The sequence below is a fragment of the Melanaphis sacchari genome, unplaced genomic scaffold (genome assembly GCF_002803265.2).
Source record: "Melanaphis sacchari strain LSU unplaced genomic scaffold, SCAv2.0 Contig51_pilon_pilon, whole genome shotgun sequence".
Lineage (NCBI taxonomy): Eukaryota > Metazoa > Arthropoda > Insecta > Hemiptera > Aphididae > Melanaphis > Melanaphis sacchari.
The window spans coordinates 185,739-201,332 of NW_020271353.1; the positions used below are offsets into that span (position 1 = coordinate 185,739).

A 15,594-nucleotide genomic window follows, 5' to 3' on the forward strand; every position below is an offset into this window, starting at 1 on the left:
GTATTTAGTTGTGGCCTGTGGGACGATGAGTTCTTCATAAGAAACGGACATAAAACAATAAATGTATATCATTGCATCTCACCAAAAATTGTCATTTAACAGAACAATTGAAATTGAATTTTGGATGTGGGTTCATTAATTCGGAGCGTCATAGAGTTTAGCGCGTGTTACTTAATAGTTAATACGAGTAATACCTATGTCAGTTCATAGTTGTTTATTTATAAATTATCATAATAATATTAAAAAAATTAATTCAACTTAAAAGTATTTAAATTATTTGTAGAAACATTTAAAATAAAAATATGTAATCTTATGATTAGAATGACAGGTATTTTTATTGTTTAATTATAATGTAAAAATATGATGTGAAAAATGTACGAAGCTTGTATTATCCTGATAAAGTAAAAATTTCTGAGTATAACAAGTGGCTTATGTACAGATTTAAATGCATGTAAAATTTTTGCTTCTATAAAAATTATACCAAAAGTCATGTAGTAAGGTACATTAAATAATATGGTTGCTCTAGAGCGTCAATAATAATTAGCACAGTACTGTTTGTTTATATTATATAACACCTAATCACTAATTTTATTTTTTAATATCAAATATGCTGACAATATAAAGTAAAATGTAATATATATCTATCTCAGTAAAATTAAAATATAAACAACCAAATTTACTTCATTCTTTTAGTAAGAAGTAGAGTGCGGATTTCTATACAATTGCATATTATTTTTCTTTTCACTTTTTTGGATTTTTGTCAGTTATCTTCATGAATCATAATAATTTAAATCTAATGATAATTTTTTTTTTTTTGCATATTTTTAAAAAAATTGACATATATTGCATATTAAAACAAAAAATTTTCATTAAGTATTTAAGTAATTAATTATTATAATTTATTCAATTTGTGAATTTTATAAAAATAAAAAAATAAATGTTTGCATATTATATATCATATTTTGATACTTTTTAGTGTATACAAATCCGTGCTCTAGTGTTAATAGTATGTCTATATACGTAAATACTGTAATAATTAATATTATATAGTATTTTTCCAGAATTTTGACAATAAATTTATTAATAACAATAAGCGATCGATTTAAGGATGGTATTTTGTCAATTTTACATTCTACTTCTACTTCTTATTTTTGTGTATTTTGTATTATTATTTATTTTATACATTTTTAAATAATTTTTGTTCTTTTTAATACTCGATAATTGTTGATTACACATGATTGTTTATTTGTTAATTGATTTTATGTTTATTATTGTTAATTAAAAGAGTTTTAAGCTCGTTCATGAAATATAAATTTATTTATTCTGTGTCTAATTTCTGTAGTTCAAATAAGACGATGTAGGTACATTTCTATTTCTATATATTTTTGTATACTCATTTATTAAAATCTCAATTTCTATTTTTGATGTATCTTAAATATATCTTTGCAACTTCTTTTATTTGCTATAAAAGTACCTATACTATTTAATAAAATGTTAGTTCTATGAAAATAAATTAAATAAATAATATTTTTCAATATCTATTTAAAATATAGATATTTTTAAATTTATATATCTGCTTCCCATACAATACTAATAACAATCCTTACCAAATTACAAAAGAACTATTAATCACATTATTTTTAACACTTAATAAATAATACTATAAAATATTAAACATCATCAAATCGACCAAATATTTTGATTTCAGCTAGATCGGTATAAGATTATTTTAATTTAAAAATATATTTCTGATTGTAACTGAATAGTTAATTGACAATGTACAATTTGTAGTTACATTGATAAATCTAAAAAAAAAATACCTAATCATAGTATTTATATTATTATTTTAAGTTAAAACTTAAAATGTTAAAAAAGAAATTGCATGTAAAAATAATAAATAATATAGTAAATTACACGTTAAATTACTTCAATTATAGTTAGAATAATTGTAACATTAATATTACAATACAACTTAACAAATATAATTTAAATGTGTTTTCAATAAAATAAATTTCTCAGTATTAATAGTGATTTCAATAGCTGTCTTATGATACTCACCCATTGTTCATTGTAGGTAGATTACAACAGTTTGTGAAACAAAAATTTAGTTTAAAAAAGTCATATTTGTTCTATTAAATCAACTAATGTTTTTGCGAATATTTACTGTTTTTTTTTTATTGTTTTAATTACTTGTCGAATTATTTCTTTACACAACAATAATAATATACCTAAAAGTATAGTATAACTCAAAATACAGTAACTTTTAACTTTTAAGTATCGTCAAGAACACTTTAAATGTGGTTTTGTAAATGAAAAATGATCAAGACGGGGACCATTCGCAATTTTACGAAATGCAAATTAAAATTAAAAATATGTATTTACTTAAAACGTTTACGAACTATAAAAATACAATATAAATCATTGAAAAAACTACCTAATCGCATGTTAAAATACACTAGTGTAGTGTAGTGTACCAAAAGGAATTACGGCTCTTGCCAATTGACATCAGCCCATGCGGGCATAGGTGTTTCGTATGCCCAGTCCGGCCCACTGTATTTTAAAGCGTGCAAATACATGACAAGATCTGAGGGTTTTGGGTCTTTGTAACGGATCTTGCACTCTTGACAGTGAGCGTCTACCGTGAGCTTTTTTTCGTCAAACCCGACGTCCGGCATGTCGATTCCGGTCTGTGTGGATACGTCGACCGTCGCACGAACCTTCACCGGTCCTCCATTCTCGGCCGTAGATAAAACCGAAAGTCCGTCGTCTGCTACCGGTAAAACGGGAAATCCGTCGTCGGTCGTCGACCAATTTTCAGCGTTGTGAGCGTGTATCAGGTCCTGGACCAGTTGCTTGTCGGTCTTGCCGAAATTGCCGGCTCGCCCCTTCTCCGGGCCGAATATGGTATCGTTATACAACGGATCGTTTTGAATCGGATGACCCAGGTACTGCAAGTGGACGCGGATCTGGTGCATGCGACCCGAACGGGGCTTACATAACACGACGCTGATGTCTGCCTGCTCGTTGTACCCGATCAGCTGGAACGATGTGCTACATTGTTTCCCGCTCGGCGACACCTTGCACACGCCAATCTTGTAGCTGATCACCTCGATTGGCTGCTCGCACTCGACCGACTCGGGAAACCTGCCGTCGACACGACACACGTACTGTTTGTTTACCAACCGGTCCCGTATCTGTGCCTCCAGTGTCCGTGCTCTGTTCTGCGTCCGGCCGAACATTAGAACGCCGCTAGTCAACCGATCGAGTCGGTGGATGGTTTTTAAGTCTCTCAGACCGTGCTCTTTCGCCAGCACGAATATCACGGTGTTGTGCCTGTAACGGCCACACGGGTGCACCGGAATGCTGGAGGGCTTGTTGACGACCACGATATCGTCATCCAAGTGTACGACGTCGATTGTGCCACTTGCCACTGGCACTTCGTGTCTGTGCACAACGTTCGCCAGAAGATCGTTGTGCTTCAACACGTAATCGGCGGTTACGCGTTCATTGTTTATGGTCAGCGATCCTTTTTCGATGTGACGTTCGTATTCGTCGGATGAATGGGCACGAAACTCCTCGCCAAACACGTCCATCAGGGTCCTGCCCACCCATCGTCCTTTTGTGTAGGTGGTGAACGTGAAGTAATAAGGATAAACCTTCCTCAGACCGTTTTCGATGTAATAAGACGTTTCGTCAAACCTTTCAGCCGTATAACCTGGGCGCGTTGTTAAAACCGGATCCAATTTGACTTTCTTAGGCTTCTTTGAGTGCCCAGTCTGACCATCAAGTTTACGTTTGCTTATCTGCAAGTCTGGGTTTTCCTGCCGGGCGTCTTCGTCGGTGTCAGATTTACAGTCGGTCGTTTCTAGACCATTTAGTGTGGAACACTGTACACCGACATCTGATTTATTGCGAACAAGCAAAACCGAATGTTGTAATAAATTATTTTCCATATTTTTTATCGGAACAGCGATCGATTTCATTGAAAACAATTGTATTAATCTCTGAATTCCTAATCCAATTCGACCACACAACATACATACAGCTCTGTGAACAAATTGTAAAATCAAATTTATAGCATTACAACACAATATTTGTATTTTATTTATATTTTTATACAAATAAAATAATATATTATACTACTACTACATACTAAAATACATTTATGTTATGTTATGTTATTATAATTATTATTTCTGCATTTGTAAAATTTTTTTTTTTTTAATTCTAAAACTGTTGAATACATCATATCATTTTAATTTCTTCTACCAGAGTCCAATACATACACATGTTACCATATAACTATTGTGCCATTTATATAATATCGGAAATTATATTAGATGCATACAATTTCAAACAATTGTCTCATAAATCAATTTATATCTGAAATAAATTAGTTTATTAATTTAAATATTTTATATTTTAACATTTTTAGTGTAATAAATTATCAACCGTACTTTTAAAAAGCCAAAAAATATTTTTTATAATATGTTTGCACTGTTTAAATTGAACTTTTTTTCAAAATATTTTTATAATTATTATTTTAATTTATAAGTACTATTAACAGTAGTAATAATAGCACTAAATATGTTTAATGTAGTTATGGTGTTAGGATGGTCATACATAGGACATTTTTCTTAATAATTGGAAACAATGATACAGTTTTCAAAATATTTTGTCAATTTTCAAGTTGTTTATAGACAATTGATATTTTCAAATACTATTAGTTTTACAATTGGTGGTGACTAGCAATCCTTTAAATGAAATTAAATATTAGGTTTTTCTAGGGGTTTGTACATATGTACACCAATAAATAAATCTGCAATGGCCAAACTTAAAAAACAATTTTATTTCAATTTAAAACTAAATGAACTTAAATATATTTTATACACAAACCTCTTGGAACAGTAGTTTCATTTACAAACAAATAAAGATAATTATCACCTATTTTCCTATTATTCGCTATATATTATAATAAACTGCATTATTTTAAATTTTCAGAATTTACATTTTTTTTTTTTTTAAGTGTTTTGTTTAGAATATTTTAGTCTATTCACTCTAATATTAAAAATAACACCGTAAAATGTATTATTCTGAACACAAAATTAGCTATGAGTCAGTAAGATGATAGTACAACAATATAACCACAGACCTATAAATTAGTTTACAATGTTAATATATACCAAATTAAAATTTTAATACCTATCTAGATTCTAGTTCTAGTATATTATATTATCAGATATTAGTATTGTATAAAAACTTTAATATAATCAAATATTATCTATTAAATAAATTGACACCAATTATATTAGCTTTATGTCTACACATAGCATGTTTACAAGTAATTTGATAGTCAAAAAGTAAATTAGACTTGTATTAGAAGACCAAATAAAAAATAGAGATGCACCACCTCACATCATTACAAATTCCTGGGTATGCCACTGGATTGCACAATTTTTGCTAAAGAATATTTTACACAAATGCTTAATTCAAGTATTTAAAAATACAATTCCATTTCTCACTTTTGGATAAGTAATGAAAAGTTATTTATTTTTTTTAATTATTAATTTTATCTAAATATTATTCATTTTTGTGTGGAATTAAAAATACATTTTAAATATTTATAGAGGTGTAAAAATTACTTTTTTAAAGTGATGAAAATATTTATTTTTTCAAATAATGCATTTTTGTGATAAAATAAATAATTTTATCATTTGTAGGAAGTATTTCCTTGTTTTTATTGTACTGAGCGATCCAATCTATATTTCATATTTTTAATTCATAAAAAAAAGCTATATCACAATCCATGGGTAAATCAGTATCAGTAAACTTAGCTTTGTGAAATGATTTGACCACGATGGGAAATTTGCTTGTAGTTTTATTTTGTCAGAAAGAGTTGAGTATTTTACGAGTATATAAGTTACAAATATGCAATCTTTTATTTTTTATTATTATTATACAATATAGATTTTATAAGTCTCTTTAATTTCTATAATATAAACAAAAAAATACTTTATTTTTATAATCCAAAACCATATTCTTGTGTGAAATACATTGTAGAAACCTCATTGGTTATTAAATAGGGATATCTTAAGGAAAATGTATGCAAAATTTAGTCTTAATTGGCAATTAGTTCAAAAGTTTCCAATATTACCAAATATTAACAAATGTGCAATCATTTTTATACATAACAATTAAAACTGTGTAATTTAACTAGATTCTTCAGTTAAGAATACAATTATTATTAAGTATCACTCATAGAATTTATTTACAAGCATTTTAAAAACTTTATCATAATTTAAAATCACCTATAATAGGTAGTCTGAGTAATTTGCTATAATTCACTACAAGCAATACAAAACCAACTAAACTTTTATTATCTTAAGACTACTAATAACATTGGTTTTATAATATAAATATTAAGAGATATGAATATTAAACGTGTTTCACTAGAATAAAAAGATGAAATATATAAAATGATTTAAAATAATAAATAATACAGTAATCAAAAAGTCACAATGATGTAGATTTCCTTGCTATAGTAGAGCACAAAATGACATTAAGCTGCATATAAAGAGATAAATATAATAAAAATATCTGTGATAACAAGCAAAAGAATTTAGAAAAATTATATCCAGGTGTGCAAGAAGCTAAATGAAGCAACTAGTACTTGTTAATGAAGGCAATATTATAAAAAAATATCTATAAAACACAGAGTAAAAACTTTTGGTCAATAACAAATAATTATTACCAGTTGACATCTTAATATCACTTGATTGGTTTACCTATACAATATCTTCTATATTTACACTTACTCAACTCAATTATAAACAAAACTTTATAGTATCGTAGTTATATTTTTAAGGTAAAATTAGCTAAGAGATAATTATTTACTCATTTCTATTACATAAATAATACAAAATTAATTAATCTGATGGAAAAAATTGCAATATTCATTAAGTCCAGTGTTTTTTTATTAAATATGTCTGCAAGTCAACTATCTAATAAATACAATAATTATTAAAATCAAAAATATGTATCTTACCTGAATAACTTTGTTATGTGTTCATAGAACTGTATATAATACAGGTAATTAAATCATAAAATAGAATGTGGTTTTTCTATATTATGACATCGACAAAGAAGTAATTATTATAAAATATTAAATCAAAATTTCAAAAATGAACAATTTTACAAGTTTGAAGTTTCTCAACGAAGTATGAACTGCGAAAGATAAGAGTTATCAGCTCTAAACACGATGTGTGATAATGCAGACATTTGTATATAGTACTGATAATTATGATAAACGATTTCAGAGTTTCAGACGAATACTATAAGAATCTGTTATTGGCGATAATGCTGTTGCAAATAAAATTAAGAGATTTTTATTTTTAGTGAATTTTTTGTTAAAATTACCACAAAGCTCAACTGATTTTTTACTCATAATTTTCATAAATACAAATATTTCATCAAAAAATATTTTTACATTTTATAATATTTCTAAATATTAATTATTATTTATTACTTCATAAAAATGGGAAATGTATGTCAACTAGGGATTTAAAAAACACATTACAATAATACCTAGTGAAAACCCTCAAAATTAATACACATTGTAACGTAGGTATTATTTATTTTTTTTCATTATCAAATTTTCAAATTGTACCTATCATAAAATTTATATATCATCAAAATATATACTCTAATAAATAGTAAAATTAAAAACATGCTATAAAACTACAATTATGCCAAATCATTAAAATATGCTCTATAGCCTTTTAATATTTTTTCGTAGTGTCATGAAATTAATTTTAAGCTTACTTAGCGATAAATCTTATAGCCAAAGAAAAATATGCAAATGTAATAACACTTATGTAATAACTTCCGAATCCTAGCATGGCACAAAAATAAAAAGTTAACAGACAATAGACTAAATCAAAACAACACCGAATTAACTTGTCTGAACGCAAAGATTACCAAAATACTACAACTAACTACTAGCTAGGCCACCTAACGTTCGATACTGTTGTGGCGCCACGATAATAATATAGGTAGTAAATACTAAATAGTAATAACTAATAAAAGTAATACAAATAATATAAACAATAATAATATTTGGGGTCATAGGTACTAACAAAAAACGATTCTGAGCAGCGACTTTCTATACTTCTATAAAAATAAAAACTAAACATTTTATAAATAATTTACATATTTTTGTAATTTTTAAAATGATTTCTAATTGATTACAAAAAGTAAACTGTAAATATGTTTTTTTAATAATTTTAAATTTCAAAAAAAAAAAAAAAAATTTATAGGATTTTGTATTAACTTTTAAGCTTTTCAACTAAACAAAAATATTTCATTATCATTTAAAAAAAATGACTCAAAATTTAAAATGACTATACATAACTTGGGTTTTATTTCATTGAGTATAGTTAATAATAATGAAACGTTTTTCGAAACATTATTAATTTTCTACGATTAATACTCTTTGAGTTATATTTAAAATAGGTGAGGATTACATTTTGAGTTATGTTTATTAATTGATATAATACGGTATAAATATACATCATTATAATAATTAATTACTTTTTATATAATAAATGCAATATTTTTAGAAAAATTATTTTAACCTACCTTAATACTTAGCAAATTACTTTGATAGATATACAAAATTGTTTCCGTTCAGAATAGTTTTTGTTTACAATGATCAATTATTGAACTCAAATTTAACACACTTATAATTGTGATCCACTCGACAACTAAATTATAGCAGAGCGGTATCTACTTGCCTACCTTTATTATTATTATTTTGAATATCACTTTATGCATAATATTTTACTTACTTACCTTGATTTTATAACACTCTATTAATGCCAAAATTAACATATTATTAAGATACCAATCTAACAATAAAAATAATAATTTTAATTTTAATATTAATCTTAGTTCATAGGTACATGGTTAGTCTAATTATTGTTTATATAATGGTATAATGTTATAATCGTGTTTTTTACTCCAAAATTTAATTATTTTTACAACAAAATCCAAAATAAAAATACCTTAAATTGAACGTCTTATTGTGATGTTATTTATTAAAAAAAAGTTTTCTTTTATGATCATATCTGATATTTGTATAATTAAGTACATCTTTTTTCCAATCAGTAATAAGTTTACCGTTTGTTGTTTTGTATTTTTATAATTTTCTTTAAACGAGGTTATACGAATAGTTTTAAGTTTTAATAAATTCGTAGTTTAGAATAGTAAAATATTTTGAAAATTATGTAGGTTCGTTATATGTATAATAGGTACTTATTAAATAATTTAATAACTTGTTTGAATATCACTGATATAATTAATGTTTAACAATAAAGTTTCAATAATAATAATTATTATTTATCCATCCTGAATCTTAAATTATATTTAAAAAACAAAATATATGTTAATTTTAACTCCTTTTAAGATATGCATAGGCAATAGATTATATAGTATTACTGTTATCATTCATTAAGCATATAAGTAGGTATAATAAATTCTACTTTCCTTATCAGAGTTGATAAGTAATAAATGTATGGTCAATCACTTAATGGATTTTACAATGTTTTTTAAAATAAAAATCTGTGGTATAAATGTTAAGCATATGGAGTATGGATGACTTTAGTCATTAAAATTCTTAAAAATGTATGTATAATTCATCCAGTAGAATGTAACCAAGTTTGCTAAACAATTGGTTTTGAAATGGAGATCTAAGTAAGTACTCACTAAATAAATTATCTTTATTAGCTATTTTAATAATATATTTTCTATTAATTTTTATTTTTCAAACCACTTAGTATTTAGAGTATCTGGGGTGTGATAAATGTGTTTAACATTAAATAAATAAAGAGTAAATTTATCCTTTAATTTAAGTCTTGTACATTCAATGGTTATTGGTATTTGCATTTAACATATTTTTGATATAAGTGGCAAGATTCCTAAGAAAAATCTTAAGTTTAATTTATTTGAAATTTTTATCTTTGCAGAGACAATTAAATTTGGATCACTGTTGGAAGTCCTGCAAAGTTTAATGATTCCATAAAGAATTGAACAAGATGTGATCAATATAATTAACCATAAACAGTTAATTGACAATACTAAATTGGATTGAACAACACTTTTAAAAATTATAAGTCTATTGTACAGATATTTTGTGGAGGTGCTTGTATGTACCAAGGGATAATAGGTATATATATATATATATATATACAGGGACGGATTGGGCCATCAGGAAATCGGGAAATTCCCGATGGGCCGCATACTAACTAAATGACAGGCTTACTGCTCGCTATATAATCTCCACTGCTGTAGTCTGTTAAAAACTTACTAAGATTAGGGATATACAATTTTCTTTGTTATAAGTATTTAATTTTATTATTTTTATTTATTATAATTTAATTTTTTTTCATAGCAAGAATTGTAATTTGCAGAACAACAAACTAGAAAGCTATAGACCAATATTTTATATGACTATTAAATATTAGTACAATGTAACAGTATAACATTTTATACTGGGCAATATTGTATTATTGTAATGTTAATATTTTCTATAGGTACTCTATAATATTGCTAATAATAAGATATGTAATTAAATAGTAATATTTTAGTATTTTTTAAACAGTATATTAGTACATTGTATATATACATTTAAAGTAAATTGATTTTTAACTAAAAATTACATCTAATCACAACTGAGTATCTATTTAATCTATCTATATGTAAACCTCACAAATATATTATAATATAATAATTTTTATTGAAACAATGAAAACACCATAAATTATCAATAAATATTTTCTGCGCCTTTAAAGAATAAAAAAAAAATTATTATCTTCAATACACTTAGTATACTTGCGCTTAAACCGCCAACCCAACGAATTACTGCTAGTGCAGGACCGCTAAAAAGTTATTTTCCCAGGCTGGTCCGAAATTCCAATCTGTTCCTATATAAATTTGATTTAAGTGATGAAAATTGAGTTAAAATAATTATTATAATTTTATTAAATCTGAAAAATAAGTAATAATAATTCAATGATATAATTACTTAGTTTGTTTTATTAATTGCAACTCAAATAAAACAATTTTAGAATATAATCCAATTGAACTTGTTAGATATACATACATACATAATTTAAAAACTGTTAAATACATTTTATGAAAATTATAGTTCTTAAAAAGTAATTATACAGCTTAATACAACAATATGCAACAAGACCAAAAACAATTGAAAATTAAGAATTTTTGTTGACAATTAATACCAGACACAGAATGAAAGTAGCGTGTGGATAATTGATATTGATTTTGTTGCTCGTATAATGCCAGCATTATGTGTAGTATACTTGGTTATTTACATTATATCTATAAAACTTAATTTGCGTTTGTGAAATTTATATCTTTGTTCTTTTAAAAAAGAGATGGTTGTCAACTCATGTACTTATTTCATCTGACCTGTGCTATATTTTCAAATTACTTAATACAATTTTAGTATTTATCCGTATTTTATTTTATTATGTATGTTAACTAAATATTAAAAACAACATTATTTAATATTTTTCTAGAAAGATACTCCCTAGGCGCTATGAAGAATCAGTGGTAATATATATTATGGATGACTGCAAAGTTTTGAGTGGAAGATTGGTAAAATGAAGCTGTGACATAATACCAATATTGATATCCGAACCTTTGTTAAATGTTTTTAATAGAATAGCTAATAATCTAAATAATCTATAATTGTCGACAAATTTAATATTATTTCAATCAACTAATATAATATATACATACTTATTTTATCTAAATTCTATAAAGTTAATAATATAAAAAAAATTTTTTTATACCAATTACAGATTTCTCTTGTAAGTCTATAATTTTTATTTATAAAATAATTGTATATAAACAAATCATAACATAATATTATAGTTGAATATTATTGTATGTTTTATGTTAGGTACCTATGTAATAATACATGATCATGCAATACACTTGTATAATATCAAGATTCAAATAATAATCATACAATAAAGTAATTAATATTTAATATGGTTATTAAATATATACTAGCTTATAATTCAAAAAATTTATATTGGTAATAATTTCATCTGTAATGTAGTAAGTTTAAAAATAGAAGCCAAGATATTTATTTTTAAATATGACAGATCATCTTATAATAACTAAATTAAATGGCATTCATAAAACAAAAAACATTTTAAAATGATTTTAATTAAGTAAACATATTAGTAATTATATACATCTTATTTAGTTAATTCTTATACTTGTTTTTTTTTTTTTTTTTTTAATTTTCATTCATTACTTCCTTGTTATGTTCAGTAACACTTTAATAACCCATGTTTACTATTTTTAATTCATTCATTGTATCCTTTCTTATTAGTTATTATTAGGGCTGGGATTTATATGTAAATACATATTTTTAGTGAAACACGATAAATTAATTATTGCAAATGATAAATTCGTTTCACGTAATTTGCAATAAAATAAGACATATTTTATTTTACATATTTTTACATATTTCGTCATAAATACATATTTTTACATACTTTGTAAAATTTTCGATTTTTTTTTACATACTTCGTAAATTTTGACAATTTTGATGGTTTAGTAATATTTTATATTTTATTTCGATAACGGTACTCGACAAATTGTAAGTGTATAATGCATATAGGAAATAAGTAGGTTAAAATAAATATTAATAACTTGATTTTAGTTTATCTTATCTGTTTCTGTTCAATAACCATATCTTAATGATTTTAGATTAAACTTTATGTTCAACAATTATTTGACAAAATATATTTATGAATTTACTTTGTAATGTGGAACGCTCCTTTAGTAGGCATAAGTCAGTGTTAAGACCAAATCGCCGTACATTTAATTTTGAAATTTTAAAACAATATATGGTTTGTCATTGTTTCCCTTACGATTGATTAAACATCAATTTATTGTATTTCAATTTTTCTTAGTACATAATTTTTATTTTATACAACATATTTTTTATTTTATACTACATATTTTGGCAATTTTAATTACATATATAAGTACATATTTTTCGTTTTTTATTACATATAAATCCCAGCCCTAGTTATTATTATCCTACTATTCCTAATATAACATCGTAACTAGGGCTAGAATTTGTATGTAATCACATATTTTTAGTTAAACATGATTAATTAATAAAATTAAGATAAATAATAAACAATTTCACATAATATGAACTAAAATAAAGCATGTTTTATTTTACATATTTTATCATGAATGCATATTTTTACGTTATTTTTAAAATTTCTGCTTTAATTATATATATTTCATCAATTTCGTTAATAATACTAAAAAATTGAAGGTTTGGTAGTAGGTTAATAACTAGACTAACTAATGTCTAATAGTAAGTACAATGTTTTATATTATACTTTATTATAATGTTTTGGCGACTTTCTTTGTTTCTTTTCGATAATTATGAAGTAAGAGCCATGAATTATGGCAGTGAATAACCATCCTGTAATGTGGAACAATCTTTTAGTAATTTTTACTTAAAGCCTTGAAATTAAATCTTGAATATTATATTATTTACAATAAAATAATAATTCATAACTCAAGTTGTAGGCTTTTTGATTTGATTAATTATAAATTGATAAATTTTAATAAAAATCGCATATTAAAAACTATATTATTAACTATATACTATTATAGGTACTATTAAATACATAACATGTTTTTGATTTCTAACTACAAATAGGCATATGTCATAGATTATTTAGGCATCAAAAACTCTTGTTCTTCCTTCATATTATTTTTTTTTATTAGCGTCACTTAATGGTTATGCCAGTCTTATTTGAAATTATCATAATAAATAAGTCAAAACTTATGTTAAACTAATAAGATAACAGTTTTCATCGTATAATCATCACCTACGAGAAAAATAATGCTAAGCAAATAGTAATAGCTCTTAGTATAGTAATTATTTTTCGGTTTTATTGACATTAGTCACGGTATGTGGTTAACTCTAAAATCATGGAATAGGTAGGTATTACATAGATTACAAAATGTATTTAATTTATTTTGTAGAAAAATATTAAAGCACACAAACACACACTGAAAAAAAACGGGTAAGTAGAAAATTGCTTTGTTGTACAGTAGATGTCGAGTACTACAGAATTAAGTAAGGTACTTAAGTCTTAACTCATAAATGGACGTTTTAAACTGTTTAATTTTAGTTTAATAAGTAACAAATTATTGAAAAAATAAAAACAACTTTGAGTGGAAATGGTTTGTCAGCCTATATTAGGTAGGTACCAAGTATATTTTAAGATGATATAATATTATATTATTATATTGCTATTATAGTAATTTATACTAGATAGGTTCTGTCAGTAATACGGTAGGTTGAATGCATATTTATCATATTACTATAGTATTATTACAAGTAGATCTATAATATTTATTTTTAGTTTTTTCAAAAGTGTATAACGGTAATTAAAAATTATAAATACCAATAGATTATTTTGAAAATTTTATTAAGTATTGAAACTGATAATTTGAATAACAGTGGAATGTATCAAGTTACTATGGTTAATAATTATTACCTACTTTGAGAATTACTAAAAAAAAAAACCTAAGCCGTCCAATGAGAAATTGTATTTTTACGTGTGAATATCCAAGTTCGATGATATTTAAACTTCAGACGTCTATAAAAATATCCGTGTAATTACACACAACTAAGATTTTCTTAAAGTTCATATAATACGATATAGGAACCTTAATTCATAGGACATAATTATTCTACTATTATAGTAATATTGTATTATTTTCTACTGTGATGATATTATATAGTTGAAACCAACCCACTAGATTCATTTTTAATCACAGCGGCTAATCTTTGTTATAATATACTAGAACTAAACTTCTAAACTTGATAATTTGTGTGGCTTATACTATTTTTGATATAGTTATTAGTATTTTTTTTATTATTTAATCGCATGAACCACATTAATTTTATTGTAGATTCGATATCAACCTAAGGAGTTGAATATAGGCAATTTTTGATGGGCCCTTGTGTATGTAGTATTGTAGTGTAAATGTGTGCGAATAGTAAATAATCATTAATCATTAGTCATTAGTATGATTCATTTAGTGTTAAAAATTATAAGGAATACCAGACCGCTCCTGAATATATCATTAACACAGTACATGAATATAAATTATTTTACTTCAAATTATTAATATATTTTACCAATTTATAGTTTTAACTTATCTAATATATTATTTAATATTGAATATATATATATTATATTTTTTTAGACCATAATTATTAAAATAGTTCAATTAGTAACTTAATATCTTAAAATATTTATGACTTTAGTTTGACTATTATTACATGTTTAATGTCTAGCATACATTTGTTTTGTACTTTTAGAGGAAAATTTAATATGATTTATTTGGTCTTAGAAAATTAATAGGTAGGTAATTTAAAATTATATTTTTTTTCAGCTATGATTTCTTTTTAAGTTCAATCAATTTGCCAACAGCTTTAAATTGCCTAAATTATTAATTTAT

The 15,594-nt window shown here is 24.9% G+C and overlaps 1 long non-coding RNA gene and 1 pseudogene across 1 annotated transcript; one reads left to right on the plus strand and one right to left on the minus strand.

Moving 5' to 3' along the window:
• Positions 1–2,358: 2,358 nt before the first annotated feature.
• Positions 2,359–7,169, minus strand: LOC112599442 (annotated as a pseudogene).
• A 2,407-nt stretch (positions 7,170–9,576) lies between these two features.
• Positions 9,577–11,793, plus strand: LOC112599484. Its single transcript, XR_003114942.1, has 3 exons — positions 9,577–9,750; positions 10,023–10,222; positions 11,595–11,793. It is a non-coding gene; the product is annotated as an uncharacterized LOC112599484 (long non-coding RNA).
• Positions 11,794–15,594: the final 3,801 nt, after the last annotated feature.